Source organism: Rutidosis leptorrhynchoides, chromosome 11 (genome assembly GCF_046630445.1).
Source record: "Rutidosis leptorrhynchoides isolate AG116_Rl617_1_P2 chromosome 11, CSIRO_AGI_Rlap_v1, whole genome shotgun sequence".
In the NCBI taxonomy this organism is placed as follows: Eukaryota; Viridiplantae; Streptophyta; class Magnoliopsida; order Asterales; family Asteraceae; genus Rutidosis; species Rutidosis leptorrhynchoides.
In genome coordinates this window covers 34978721-34993566 of record NC_092343.1, presented here as the reverse complement: position 1 = coordinate 34993566, position 14846 = coordinate 34978721, and the positions used below count along the sequence as shown (strand labels likewise).

General features: G+C 35.6%; 1 long non-coding RNA gene across 1 annotated transcript; it reads right to left on the bottom strand.

The window, feature by feature from the left end:
* Nucleotides 1–1005: 1005 nt before the first annotated feature.
* On the bottom strand, nt 1006–12873 carry LOC139877578 (uncharacterized). The gene is made up of 3 exons (XR_011768678.1): nt 12593–12873; nt 2646–3062; nt 1006–1060 (listed from the first exon to the last, which is right to left on the bottom strand). It is a non-coding gene; the product is annotated as an uncharacterized lncRNA (long non-coding RNA).
* Nucleotides 12874–14846: the final 1973 nt, after the last annotated feature.

The window sequence follows — 14846 nt, the reverse complement described above, 5'->3', positions numbered from 1 at the left end:
TCGATCCTTAGGGATGCCCCTAATTTCTTCATACCAATTGAACACTAATAGTGGTGATATATTGACTCTATAAGGAGGTTTTACCGACCCGTTCGATGGGATAAAGGCTCGACCACATGCTCGTATGAATTGTGGTTCGATGTCCCCTAGTTGGCGGTTCGGGTTTCCGCCCAAACATTTGCGTGGATGACAAATGAAAGTATTTGATGTCAAAATTACCGTTCTAAAAAAAAAATATATTCTTTTAATTCAACCCCACTACATATTTTAAAATAAAATCAAAACCTAATTGTATAACCATTTTAAAACAAAAAAACCAACATTTTGAAACAAATAACAAATTCAGAAGAAATAAATGGGTTAGACAACGGTATGTGAAACCCTGGCCCGTTGAGCTAAAACCGACACGTTTGACCCTTTTCCTTTTTGGTAATATTGTCTTGTAGTATGGATGGACAAGGTGTATAACTAAGTTATAGTTGATGATAATTGATAATTGATAAGTCGACCCAACATGACCCGGCCCTATTGACCCACCCATTTTGCCTTCCATACGAGCAGGGACACAGAGTTGCATTTTCTCAAGGTGATCCCTTTTTTTTATGGGTCCCAATCTCAAAGTTAATAGAAATACTCTTCCATTCTGCAGGTGACACTCAAAGATGCATCAGACTATCACCCTAAGAGAAAACAGAATAGTAGCTAAAATAGAAAGATTTGGTGAATGTATAAAGGTTACCTATTGTTTCTGATATATAAATTTCGTTGCTAACTGATATGCACTTGAATAAGATCAAATTCTAAGTTTATGAAATCAACGGTTAAAATAAACTTCTATTAGTTTAAATGAATTAAGATCAAAGTAATAGTTCACCTCAGAGTTTACTACCTAAATAAGATCAAATCTATCTGATCATTAGGTAATTTTTGTGAATCAGAAGCAACAAAATATCACAAAAGCCACATTAATATTTGACCACAAAGTCAACCCAGAATAGCGTTATTAACCACATTCGGTCCCCACTAGCGAGTAAAACTCCCGAGTGACGAGACTCGTAACCTGGAAAACACAATATCAAAGTCAACCCAGATTCAGATTATCAATAACACCAACTAAAATATCATTTTCTTCATTTTCAAAATGTTAGTTAAAATTCAAAACTGGAGATATCAACACAGGGATGTTTTTTTGCCAGCCATGGCAAAAAGCCATAACGAATATACTAAATTTACACAGATAGCGGCAACGAACTTCAAAACTCACAAGAGATGTCTTTTACAAGCAATGACATAAAGTCATTTCAAAACCGTCAATCTTATACAGATTTTGACAACCAACGGTGAGATCGTCAATCAAAATTTTTTACAAGCCAAGGTATAAAGATTCTGGTAACCAACATAAGTGACAAGGGACATTTTTTACAAGTCATGGCAAAAGCCATAAACTTTAACTAAATTTTGCAAACCCACATGGAAACAAGCCATGCAATAACCCATATTGAAACCATCAAATTTAAGATATTTTGGCAAACAACCTTTAAACGGACAAGGGACATTTTTAGGAGCAATACCATAAACTCTTATTAGAATCACCAATTTTAACGTATATTCGCAAACCTAAAAATGCACAATTCATGTCATAAACCCATATCAAAACTGTTAATTATAAACAGAAAAGTGCAGTGGGACGTTTTTACAAGGCATGACACAAATTCAGACCATCAGTTATAAACAGACTTTGGCAAGCAACAACAAAACTGGCTAAACAATGTTTTGACAATCCAGGGAACAAAGCCTTATCCATACATTTCAATGTATGCTCAAGAACTAAAGCATACAATTCATGCCACACTAGCCAAACTAACAAACTAGGCACACCAAACCAACAGGAAGCTAAACGAAAGACACATAACCAACTTTAACAAAAGGATCAAGCTAAACCACACTGCGCAAAAAAATAAAAAATTAAAATAAGCCACGAAACACAAACCAAAACACGGACAACGGCTAAGGGAGTTTTCTATCCCTCGAGCCCGGCTTAACTACCTCACCATTGACCTTGTCCCTTGTCACAATTTTATCCGAGCGAGACAAAAAGAGTAAGACTTCAGCGAGGCACAGGATGACGACCCAACAAGTTTACCAACACCAGGGGGACAAGCATTATTTCAAGGAATGAATTCAAAGGAGCAGTCGAAGAACCACCCAACTTAACCAACCAATAGGATGCTTAAATCCTTTTTGCCTTCGGCCAAAGGATCAACAGTCAGCGAGCACCTTGCCCGGTGGTTGCCTGATCTTCGACCAAAAGCAGAGTTGAACATGCAATTTAAAGGCCATCCCACAAATATAGGACCAAAAGCTCTCGATCCGTTTAAAGAACAAACAGCATCCAGAGCAGCAGATGTGGTCTCAGAAATTACGAATGTGAAACGAGAAAACGGCCATATATTAATCTCCCTAATTGAACCAATCTTCCCAAAAACTTAGCTAATAAACCAACAGGAGATTATGCACATGTAATTTAATGTTCTAAATAGTTCTGCACTCCAAGCAAATAGAAATACCAGTATCAACTTACAAAAGAGATTCAGAGATACATAGAAAATACAAAAATATCAAAGATACAATGATAAGGTTTTTACCTGTTATTGTTGCGTTTTTATTGGAAAGGCGATATCGACATCGAATGCTCTCATTTGTCACCCACACATGCGTTAGGAGAAAACCCAATTCGCGACGATGTTGGCACTACCATCGAAGGTATGGAAAAAACCCCCCAGAGACCTTCACAAATTGCATTGATGTTGACAGTACCATCAAAGTGGGAAACTCCCTGCTTGGAGTGAGAATCGAACCTGCTTTGGCAGTTTCCAAAGTTGGATCACACCCCAATACCACTCAAGCCAAGCTTCGGTGGTTTATTGTTGCTTCGAATGTTCTTGCTAACTGATGTGCACTCGAATAATAACTGATTTTCAGTTATGAAATTACAAAGTCAACTTTTTTTACTTTAGTGGAAGTACCCTCATTAAGATCAAATGTTTATCATTAGGCAATTCCTGTAAATAAAAAAGCAACATATTATCAAAAGCCACATTAATATTTGACCAAAAAAGTCAACCAGGAGCACATTATTAAAGAAACCACCAACTAAATAATTATTTTTCTTTCGCATACATCTAAATCTAAATTCCATTAATCATGTATAAGGCAACATCAAAACACAAAAAGGTGTTTTTAACAGACCACGACATAAAGCCGATATCCAACCAGTCAATTTTAACAAGATTTTGGAAACCAACATCGAAACACACTAAATAACATTTTTACAAGCTGCGACATAAACCCATGTCGAAACATTCTTGTTTCAACAGATTGAATTTTTTGTAGAAGCCACGGCACAAAGCAACATCAAAATTGTCAAATTTATAAAAAAAAAATTGACAACGAGCATCGAAACTGATAAAGGGCATTTAGATATGGCATAAAGCCATATTGAAACCGTCAACTTTAAACGGATTTAGGTAACTAGCATCGAAACCCACATGAGCTGTTTTTTACTAGCCATTGCAAAAATCCATATTGAAACTGGTACCATTAATTAAAAATAGATTATGGCAACATACATCGAAACCAAAAGGTGACATTTTTAATGAGCAATGGCATAAACCCATAAAAGACAAGTCGTCATAAACCAACAGACTTTGAAAACTGACATCTAAACTGACAAAAAAGCCATGACACAAAGCAATATTAAAAACAACAATTGTACCGGATTTTGGCGACCAACATCACATAGGCAAGGAACATTTTTTACAATACAGATAGCAAAAGCCTTATCCAAATTCCAATACCTGCAGCTTTAAACGATTTAAAGGGCATGAACAATATGGCCTTCGGTTAATCTCGCCTATTGGGCAGGGCAGTGACAGCCAAAAACAGATTAATCATTGTCAGCTAGTCGCCTGACCCAATTTAATACAAAGCACCCAAACTGACCCAATTTTATATGTTCAGTATTTTTCAAGCCAACTAATTCCATAATCAGTAGCATTTACCCCTAATAAATATAAATACCATCAAAAAATGACTGTTTTCTAGCTAGAAGAGTTAACTGTTTAACTCTACAAACTTAAAGATCAGATATACCCCTATTAATATTTATAGTTACAAATATACCCAATTAAATTACATAATATCATATATACCCAATATAAGTAATAAAACTCTCGTATATACCTATTTTACTTTTCTAAAGCTAAACCTAAACCGAAATCCTATTTTAAACTCTAACCCTAAACTCTAAACATTAAAACCTAAACTCTAAAGCTAAACCTAAACCCTAAAGCTAAACTTAAACCCTAAACCCTAAAACTAAAGCTAACCTCTAAACTCTAAACACTAAAGCTAAACCTAAACTCTAAAGTTAAACTCCTAACCCTAAACTCTAAACCCCAAACTCTAAAGCTAAGCCCTAAACCTAAACCCAAAACTCTAGACAGTAAAGCTAAACCTAACCATAAAATCCAAAGCTAAATCTTAACTTTAAACCCTATAACTAAACCTAAACCAAAAACCTAAACCCTAAACCTAAATCTAAACCCTAGAGCTAAATCTAAAACCTACACATTAAATATCTTTTAATGAAATGGGTAAATATGATAGTTTTAGTAAGTATATTGGGTATATTTATTATTTTACTTAGTTGGATAAATATGTTACTTTTTAAAGGTTAATAGAGGTATATATGATATTAGTTTGGTATATATGTAATATTATATGTTAACAAGGGTATATACTATATATTTACAAAGCCGTGTCCGAAACTGACAAGCGACTTATATACAAGCCATGGCAAAAGCCATATATCGAAACCATCAAAACCGACAAGCGACTAATTTACAAGTCATGGCACAAAGCCATATATCGAAACCAAAAAAGTGATTTATTTACAAAGCATGACACAAAGCCAAATATCGAAACCATCGAAATCGACCAAGGACATTATATATACAATCCATGGCACAAAACCATACTTCGAAACCATGGTACAAGGCCATATATCGAAACAATCGAAACAAACAAGCAACTTATTTACAAACTATGGCACAAGGCCATATATTGAAATCGGCAACGGACGTTACCAAAACTGTCAAAACCACCAAACGACTTAATTATAAACCATGGCACATACCCATATTATGAAACCATCCAACCAACAAGCGATTTATTAACAAAACCATAGCACTAAGTCGTATGTTGAAACCATCGAACCCAACAAGCGACTTATTTACAAGCCATGTCACAAGGCCATATATCGAAACCATCGAAACCGACAAAGGACATTATATACAATCTACAACACAAAGCCATAATCGAAACCATAAACGGACATTACATGCAATCCATGGCAAAACGTCAACAAGCGACATATTTACAAGTCATGGCACAACGGCATATATCGAGACCATCGAAACCAACTTATTTACAAACCATGACACAAAGCCATAAATCGAAACCATCTAAACTGACAAAGGAATCATATACAATCCATGGCACAAAGCCATATATCGAAACCAACAAGCAACTTATTTACAAGTCATGCCACAAAGCCATATATCGAAACCGACAAGGGACATTATATAAAATCGATGGCATAAGAGCATATATCAAAACCATCGAAACCAACAAGCGACTTCTTTATAAATCATGAGACAAAGCCATATATCGAAACCAACAACCGACTTATTTACAAATCATGGCACAAAGCCATATATCAAAACCATCGAAACCAACAAGGGACATCATAGATAATCCATGGAAAAAAGCCATATATCGAAACCATCAAAACCGAAAAAGGACATTATATAATCCATGACACAAAGCCATGTATCGAAACCATCGAAACCGACAAGGGACGTTATGTATAATCCATGGCACAAAGCCATGCAACGAAACCAACAAGGGACTTATTTACAAACCATGGCACAAAGCCATATATCGCAATCATCGAAACCATCGAAAACAACAAGCAACTTTTTTATGGCATAAAGTTGTATATCTTAACCAACGAAACCGAAAAGGGACATTATATATAATCCATGGAACAAAGCCATATATCAAAACCGACAAGGGACATTATATAATCAATGGCACAAAGCCATATATCAAAACCGACAAGGGACGTTACATAATCCATGGCACAAAGCCATATATCAAAACCATCGAAACCGACAAGGGACGTTATATAATCCATGGCACAAAGCCATACATCGAAACCGAAAGGGACATTATATATAATCAATGGCACAAAGCCATATATTGCAACCATCGAAAACAACAAGCAACTTATTAATTACAAGTCATGGGACAAAGCCATATATGGAAACCATGGAAACCGACAAGAGACATTATATACAATTTATGGCACAAAGCCATATATCGAAACCAACGAAACCGACAAGGGATATTATTAATCCATGGCACAAAGCCATATATCGAAACTATCGAAACCGACAAGGGACATTATATAATCCATGGTACGAAGCCATATATCAAGACCATCGAAACCGACCTGGGACGTTATATATAATCCATGGCACAAAGCCATATATCGCAACCATCGAAAACAACAAGCAACTTTCTTACAAGTCATGGCACAAAGCCATATTGGAAACCATCGAAACCGAAAAGAGACATTATATACAATTTATGGCACAAAGCCATATATCAAAATCAACGAAACCGACAAGGGACATTATATATAATCCATGGCACAAAGCCATATATCAAAACCATCGAAACCGACAAGGGACATTATATAATCCATGGCACAAAGCCATAGATCGAAACCATCGAAACCGACAAGGGACATTATGAATAATCCATGGCACAAAGCCATATATTGCAACCATAAAAAACAACAAGCAACTTATTTACAAGCCATGGCACAAAGCCATATTGGAAACCATCAAAAACGACAAGAGACATTATATATACAATTTATGGCACAAAGCTATATATCGAAACCATCGAAACCGACAAGGGACATTATATAATTCATGGCACAAAGCCATATATCGAAACCGACAAGGGACATTATATAGTTCATGGCACAAAGCCATATATCGAAACCGATAAGGGACGTTATATATAATCCATGGCATAAAGCCATACATCGAAACCGACAAAGGACATTATATTATATAATCCATGACACGAAGCCATATATCGAAACCATCGAAACCGATAATGGACGTTATATATAATCCATGGCACAAAGCCATACATCGAAACCATCAAAACCGACAAGGGACGTTATATATAATCCATAACACAAAACCATGCATCGAAACCAACAAGCGACTTATCTACAAACCATGCATCGAAACCAACAAGCGACTTATCTACAAACCATGTCACAAAGCCATATATCGCAACCATCGAATATAACAAGCAACTTATTTACAAGTCATGGCACAAAGCCATATATGGTAACCATCGAAACCGACAAGAGACATTATATACAATTTATGGCACAAAGTCATATATCGAAACCAACAAAACCGACAAGGGACATTATATATAATCCATTGCACAAAGCCATGTATCGAAACCATCGAAACCGACAGAACACAATATATAATCCATGGCACAAACCCATACATCGAAACCATTGAAACCGACAAGGGACGTTACATATAATCCATGGCACAAAGCCATATATCGAAACCATCAAAACCGACAAGGGAGATTATATATAATCCATGGCACAAAACCATGCATCGAAACCAACAAGCGACTTATTTGCAAACCATAGCACAAAGCCATGTGTCGCAACCATCGAAAACAACAAGCAACTTATTTACAAGTCATGGCACAAAGCCACATATCGAAACAGACAAGGGACATTATATACAATCCATTACAAAAAGCCGTATAACGAAACCATCAAAACCGACAAAGGATATTATATACAATCCATGGCACAAAGCCATAAACCATGGCACAAAGCCATACATCGAAACCGACAAGGGACGGCATATATAATCCATGTCATAAAGTTATATATCGAAACCAACAAGAGACTTATTTACAAGTCATGGCACAAAGCCATATATCGAAACCAACAAGCGACTTATCTACAAACCATGACGCAAAGCCAAATATCGAAACCATCGAAATCGACCATGGACATTATATATACAATCCATGGCACAAAGCCATACTTCGAAACCATGGTACAAAGCCATATATCGAAACAATCGAAACAAACAAGCAACTTATTTACAAACTAGGCCATATATTGAAATCGACAAGGGACGTTACCAAAACTGTCAAAACCACCAAACGACTTAATTATAAACTATGGCACATACCCATATTATGAAACCATCGAACCAACAAGCGATTTATTCACAAAACCATGGCACTAAGTCGTATGTTGAAACCATCGAAACCAACAAGCGACTTATTTACAAGCCATGTCACAAGGCCATATATCGAAACCATCAAAACCGACAACGGACATTATATACAATCTACAACACAAAGCCATAGTCGAAACCGTAAACGGACATTACATGCAATCCATGGCAAAACGTCAACAAGCGACATATTTACAAGTCATGGCACAAAGCCATATATCGAAACCATCGAAACCAACTTATTTACAAACCATGACACAAAGCCATAAATCGAAACCATCTAAACTGACAAAGGAATCATATACAATCCATGGCACAAAGCCATATATCGAAACCAACAAGCAACTTATTTACAAGTCATGCCACAAAGCCATATATCGAAACCGACAAGGGACATTATATAAAATCGATGGCATAATGGCATATATTAAAACCATCAAAACCAACAAGCGACTTCTTTATAAATCATGAGACAAAGCCATATATCGAAACTAACAAGCGACTTATTTACAAACCATGGCACAAAGCCATATATCAAAACCATCGAAACCGACAAGGGACATTATATATAATCTATGGAAAAAAGCCATATATCTAAGCCATCGAAACTGACAAGGGACATTATATAATCCATGGCACAAAGCCATATATCGAAACCATCGAAACCGACAAGGGACGTTATATATAATCCTTGACATAAAGCCATGCATCGAAACCAACAAGCGACTTATTTACAAACCATGGCACAAAGCCATATATCGCAATCATCGAAAACAACAAGCTACTTATTTACAACTCATGGCACAAAGCCATATATGGAAAACATCGAAACCGACAAGAGACATTAAATACAATTTATGGCACAAAGCCATATATCGAAACCAACGAAACCGACAAGGGACATTATATATAATCCATGGCACAAAGCCATATATCGAAACCATCGAAACCGACAAGGGACATTATATAATCCATGGCACAAATCCATATAACGGAAACAAGGGACGTTATATATAATTCATGTCACAAAGCCATACATCGAAACCATCGAAACCGACAAAGGACATTATATATAATCCATGGCACAAAGCCATATATCGCAACCATCGAAAACAACAAGCAACTAATTTACAAGTCAGGGCACAAAGCCTTATATAGAAACTATCGAAACCGACATGAGACATTATATACAATTTATGGCATAAAGTTGTATATCAAAACCAACGAAACCGACAAGGGACGTTATATATAATCCATGGCACAAAGCCATATATCGAAACCAACGAAACCGATAACGGACATTATATAATCAATGGCACAAAGCCATATATCAAAACCATCGAAACCGACAAGGGACGTTAAATATAATCCATGGCACAAAGCCATACATCGAAACCATCGAAACCTACAAGGGACATTATATATAATCCATGGCACAAAGCCATATATCGCAACCATTGAAAACAACAAGCAACTTATTTACAAGTCATGGCACAAAGCCATATATGGAAATCATCGAAACCGACAAGAGACATTATATACAATTTATGGCACAAAGCCATATATCGAAACCAACGACACCGACAAGGGACTATTAATCCATGGCACAAAGCCATATATCGAAACCATCGAAACCGACAAGGGACATTATATAATCCATAGCACAAAGCCATATATCAAGACCATCGAAACCGACCAGGGACGTTATATATAATCCATGGCACAAAGCCATGCATCGAAACCGAAAAGGGACATTATATATAATCCATGACACAAAGCCATATATCGCAACCATCGAAAACAAGAAGCAACTTATTTACAGGTCATGGCACAAAGCCATATTGAAAACCATCGAAACCGAAAAGAGATATTATATACAATTTATGGCACAAAGCCATATATCGAAACCAACGAAACCGACAAGGGACATTATATATAATCCATGGCACAAAGCCATATATCGAAACCATCGAAACCGACAAGGGACATTATATAATCCATGACACAAAGCCATATATCAAAACTATCGAAACCGACAAGGGACGTTATATATAATCCATGGCACAAAGCCATACATCGAAACCATCGAAACCGACAAGGGACATTATGTATAATCCATGGCACAAAGCCATATATCGCAACCATAAAAAACAAGCAACTTATTTACAAGTCATGGCACAAAGCCATATTGGAAACCATCGAAACCGATAAGAGACATTATATACAATTTATGGCACAAAGCCATATATCGAAACCAACGAAACCGACAAGGGACATTATATATAATCCATGGCACAAAGCCATATATATCGAAACCATCGAAACCGACAAGGGGCATTATATAATCCATGGCACAAAGCCATATATTGAAACCGACAAGGGACGTTATATATAATCCATGGCACAAAGCCATACATCGAAACCGATAAGGGACATTATATATAACCCATGGCTCAAAGCCTTGTATCGAAACCAACAAGCGACTTATATACAAACCATGGCACAAAGCCATATCTCGTAACCATCGAAAACAACAAGCAACGTATTTACAAGTCATGTCACAACGCCATATATGGAAACCATCGAAACCGACAGGAGACATTATATACAATTTATGGAACACAACCATATATCGAAACCATCGAAACCGACAAGAGACATTATATACAATTTATGGAACACAACCATATATCGAAACCCACGAAACCGATAAGGGACATTATATATAATCCATGACACAAAGTCATATATCGAAACCGACAAGGGACATTATATAATCCATGGCACAAAGCCATATATCGAAACCATCGAAACCGACAAGGGACGTTATATATAATCCATGGCACAAATCCATACATCGAAACCATCGAAACCATCGAAACCGACAAGAGACATTATATATAATCCATGGCACAAAGCCATGCATCGACACCAACAAGCAACTTATTTACAAACCATGGCACAAAGCCATAGATCGCAACCATAGAAAACAACAAGCAACTTATTTACAAGTCATGGCACAAAGCCATATATGAAAACCATCAAAACCGACAAGAGACATTATTTACAATTTATGGCACAAAGCCATATATTGAAACAATTGAAACCGACAAAGGACATTCTACAATCCATGGCACAAAGCCATATATTGAAACCATCGAAACCAATAAAGGACATTATACAATCCATGGCACTAAGCCATATAGTGAAACCATCGAAACCCATAAAGGACATTATACACTCCATGGCACTAAGCCATATATTGAAACCGACAAAGGATATTTTACATTCCATGACACAAAGCCATACATCGAAACCATGGCACAAAGCCATATGTCGAAAGCAACAAGCGACTTATTTACAAATCATGGCAAAAAGCCATATATCGAAACTGACAAGGGACATTATGTACAATCCATGGAACAAATAACTTATTTACAAGCCATGACACAATGCCATGTATATCGAAGCCAACAAGCAACTTATTTACAAGCAACGACACAAAGCCATATAAAAGCATCAATTTAAGCAGATTTTGACTAGTAATAATAAAACCAACAAGGGACATTATATACAAAAGCTATATCACAAAGCCATATATCAGAAACATCGAAATCAACAAGCGAGATATATTGAAGTTATGGCGCAAACCAATACTGAACCATCAATTTAAGTAGATATCAGCTACTAAAAATCAAACCCGACAAGGGTCACCTTTACAAGCCATAGCACGAAGCTAAATATCGAAACCATCAATTAGACAGATTTTGGGTGACCACAGTTCAAACAGGGGCAGGTTTTACAAGTCATACCTAAACAGCCATTTTGAACAGATTTTTGTAAACTAACAATGCAACATGAAAACCCACAAGGAACAATTTTCAATGCATAAATCCACTTTGAAACGGTAAACCAAAAACGCTTCAGTCAACGAAATAAAACTGATATAGCAATCAATAAATTTTTTAAAGAATTAGCAAACCAACAAAGATTATAAGGTATAAACCCCTTCTATAACTAGCAAATTACAAAGCAACGGAGTAAATAAAATATCAGAAACAATTTATCGACATTTACTTCAACAAATATATCAAGATTAAAATTAAAATTCAAGAATCGATCAGATGTTGTAAAAAACATAGTTAAAAGAAAAGAAATCTAACCGTTAAATCAGCAATCACCACCAAAATCTTGACTATCCATGGCGGGTGCTTCGATCTTGAGGAGTGGTTTCAATAGAGATGGCCGATTGTAATCTGGAGGGTTTTCAAACAACGACATCGCGCATAATTTGGAATCTCGATTATTTATGGCGGATGCTTCGATCGTGAGGAGTTTCAATAAAAAGACAGCCGATTGTAATCTGTAAATCACGCGTAATCAGGAATCTCGACTATTTATTTATGGCGGATTAGGATTAATAGAGAAGGCCGATAGGAAGGTTTTCGAGTAATAACGTCACGCGTAATCAGGAGGAGCGTTTTCAAGTAATGACATCATACGCGTATGCAGTGCGGTATATGGATTAGAGAAACAAAAATTGTAATTGAGGTGTGGTGGTCTGGTCTGGGCTTTTTTAATGCGTTAATATATGGGCCTGTGATGGGCCTGACAAAAACGAATGAAATTTATAGCAAAATAAAGATCAACTTGTTATTGGAATTTTAGAATTATGATTAATAATTAATTAATAATACGAGTAGTATTGATTAATTTCTTTCTCTTTTTTATATATATAAAAAAAAATCTTGAAATAGGGCTTCCTAGGACAGAATATCTTTTTTCAAATGATTAATTATTAATTTCTAGATAAGTTAATAACTTTTTCAAAGCAACTCATTTATCTTTTTTTATTCGTATTATTATTTATAATTCTTCTTATTATTTTATTATTATTATTCTTAATAGATTATATGTATATATTAAAAGAGTATTTATATATTTATTTTTGTTATTTATTATTAATTATTATTATCTGTGAAGTTTTGGTCATTCATTTAAGGGGGATGATTCTCACACACACTTTTTTGATCCTCACACACCAATTTAAAGAAATGAAGTATTATTAGAAGAGTAAAAGGTTAAAATAGGTGTGTGAGGATCAAAAAAGGGTGTGTTAGAATCATCCCCCTTCATTTAAATGTACAACACTTTTAAAATTGTTAACAACATACTAGATTAGTTTTCTCGTTATAAAAATTGATTATTTTATTATCGTATAAACTAATGTTGTCGTTAGTATTTTATAAATCAGTGAATAAATTTAAGTATTTCAGTTATGGTTGATATAATGTTGGATATTAAAGATACTAGACAGTTGAATAAAATTAAATTAAGGACACTGAAGTGAATAAATTGAAAAACTAAATCAATGAACACCCCTAACTTATACAAAACACCTACTAACAATACAAAAAGCTTGTAACCAGTATTCTTTGCGAATGTTTGTGATTGTTTTAATACGAGAGAGGGTTATTAGTGTAATAGTGTTATAGAAAATAACTAGAGAGAAGCGGGCCGCGCGTTGCGGCGGCGAGGTTAAGAGAAGCTTACAGGTAACATAAAAGGGGGAAAAGGTTGATTTGATCAACAACCTATATTTCGACGTGTGCTCCATCCTCATCCGGACACCTTAACATTTATCATTATCTTCAAATCAACAAAATGGCACCTAAAAATAAAAATATAGAACATAAAGAAATGCACGATGAGTACTAAATACCAAAATGTAAAAACATTCGAGCTAAAACATTTATTAAAATCATGTAGAACAAAAGTTAAAAAAGTAAATTCATGGGTCTTCCATGCACATTAAGCCTCCAACTTGTAGATCATTTATGACCAAAACAGTAGGCAAAGGGGCTGTAATTAGGCAAGTGTAAATCCCGCTGTGAATTAGGGCTGCAATCAGGCAAGTGAAAAAGACTGCAATTAGGATCATGTATGTACTACGATTAGTGTGCATTGAGGCTGCAATCAGACACGCAGCAGGGGATCGATCAGCGCACAGCAGGGCTGCAACCTAACACACATATATGCTGCAATCTGGCACACATATAGTATCTAAGATAAATATATATCAGATTTAGATCTGGTATTGAGTTGACCTATTTTTCCATAAGCTAAATATAGCAAATAAATATCAAACTGACCCTCTCATTTAACACCTGTACAACAATATTTTTTCTAAATAGAAACGGTTTTCATATACATATCAAGACCTACCGAGTTTGCTTTCCCATTGGATATGCAATGAGTAACCAAAAACCTAACCACAGGTGCAATGTCCAATAGAGTAAGCTGAAACAAAACCAAATACCATATAGCTCACACATTTTATGTTTTAAATGTTGCTTTTACCAGGTAAAATTGTAGCAACTATAGAATACGAAACAAAATCTAATTGCATTGGCTAAA